Source organism: Hipposideros armiger, unplaced genomic scaffold, assembly GCF_001890085.2.
Source record: "Hipposideros armiger isolate ML-2016 unplaced genomic scaffold, ASM189008v1 scaffold_224, whole genome shotgun sequence".
Classification (NCBI taxonomy): domain Eukaryota; kingdom Metazoa; phylum Chordata; class Mammalia; order Chiroptera; family Hipposideridae; genus Hipposideros; species Hipposideros armiger.
The window spans coordinates 2,174,181-2,176,056 of record NW_017731574.1 but is presented as its reverse complement, the minus strand read 5'-3'; the positions used below and the strand labels follow the sequence as shown (position 1 = coordinate 2,176,056).

The 1,876-nt window shown below is 55.5% G+C and overlaps 1 protein-coding gene across 2 annotated transcripts in view; it reads right to left on the bottom strand.

Annotated features, from left to right (window-relative positions):
* CBFA2T3 (CBFA2/RUNX1 partner transcriptional co-repressor 3) overlaps window positions 1-1,876 on the bottom strand; it is a 93,197-nt gene that overhangs the window by 83,513 nt on the left and 7,808 nt on the right. The window lies entirely within an intron of this gene.

Genomic DNA, 1,876 nt, shown 5'->3' with positions numbered 1-1,876 from the left:
TCAGAAAGGATGGGGCTAGTTCATCTGAGGCCCTCCATGTGCTCGGCGGTGGGACCAGTAAAAGTGCCCAGGTGTCCAGAGCCCATCCCAACCCAGCGCCCTGCCTCCTGCCTCACCTCCCATGCAGGTGCACTAATTTTCCACAAACTGGAACCACCCACCCACCACCACCCCGCCCGAAGCCACAGGTGATCACAACCTCCAGAAACACCCCATGCCATTGCTGGACACTTCGAGTGTACGAAAGGCTTTTCCCCAGGAGCTGGGAGGGCCTCTCCTTGTCGCTCCATCCTCTGGCCCTCCTTGGGCTCATGGGGCCACTGGGACACTTTGAAGGCACCACCTACACTGATGCCACATAAAATGACCACAGGAAGAGAAAATAGAAAATTGCAGAAGAATATCTAGAACACGTAACAAGGTACAACACAGAACATCACAATGTATCTGGGAAAGCAGTCCCTTGGATGAGTCCAAGCAAGCAAGCCTCCAGATGAGGCTCCAAGTGCTGACATGTGTTATTGGCCCCATTTTACTGATGAGGAAATGGGGCCTGAGGGGTTGGTGTTCGAGCAGCTTGGCCAAGACCCCACTGAGAATGCTGAACACTGGGTCCTGCCCCAGAAGGCTGGCTTTAAACAGCTCCTGACCCCATCTCACCACTCCAGGGTGGGGCAGCCTCCAAGGTTGGGGTGGGGGGGGTGGGCAGGGGCACCAAATCTATAATAATTCATTGTTACGAAGAAGGGGCAGAGAGGGAGCAGGCTCTGAGATGAAGTGCAGCGTGCTCGCCCTGTTTGCTCCCTGGGGTGGAGCTTTTCTGGTGTGTGTGAATTATTTCGTAATTTAAATTAAAGTTTGGCTGCAGTGGCAAAGGATGAGATGCACAAGGAGCACGTCAGAGGCCCAGCTGCTGTTGACGGGTGAGACCTAACCCTCCTCTCTCCAGAGCCCCGTGGACTCAGGGCAGCCAGTCCAGCGAGAACTGGACATGAGCCGTGTGTGAAATGTTCCATATTCTGGTAGACAGAGTGAAGGAGAAAGAAGAAACAAGCAAAATTGGCTTTAATGTCCTGTTACATTTGAGCTAGCTGAAACACTATTACTTTCACATGGATTCCAGTTAAAAATGATGAAGGTCTTTTGCATCCTTTGTTTTGCACAAAGACTTTGCAGTCCTTCATCGGGGTGGCTCAGGTTGGACTGGCAGCCCCAGGTGGTGGCAGAGCTATGAGGCGCCCGACTTGTCCAGGAAGCAGAGGGCACTTCAGTCCATTTCACCGGTGGTGAACTGAAGCTCAGAGATGCACGGTGTGGTGAGAGAGGAGAGGCCTAGTTGGGGTGGGTGGGTGTGCTTGCCTGAAAGGGGGGCTGCCCAGCCCCGTCTGGGGATAGCACAGAGGGGTGGGGCTGCAGGACTGTGGGTCCAGCTGTCTCTGGGTCACCTCAGGAAGGAGGGAAGCACCTGGCAGTTTCGGTTTCCGACAGGAAGCTGCCTGCTCCTATCTCCCTGCACCAGCTGCCTCTCTGCCCTGAAGCTCTGGGTGGAGCCCCTGCCTGGAGAGCCCCCCAGGTGGGGACAGTCCCTCCAGCTGCAGACAAGGAAGCCCTGGCTGAGAGGCCAGGGCCAACCTCAGCCCCTTAGCCAGCCCCTGGGCCTCAGAGGACTTAGGGGTGCAATGCTTCTGGGGGCCGAGAACACAGGGGAGTGACTTGCATTTTTTGTCACCTGCCTCATCACCTGCTTTTAGACCAACCTTGGTCTAGAAATGCTGTGGTGGGGAAGGGTGGGAACGGGCTCAAGTAGTCTGTTGTTCTATCTGTCTGTCTAGGGCTGGGGGAGCACCAAGGCAACACCTTGCACTGAGGGTCCCTG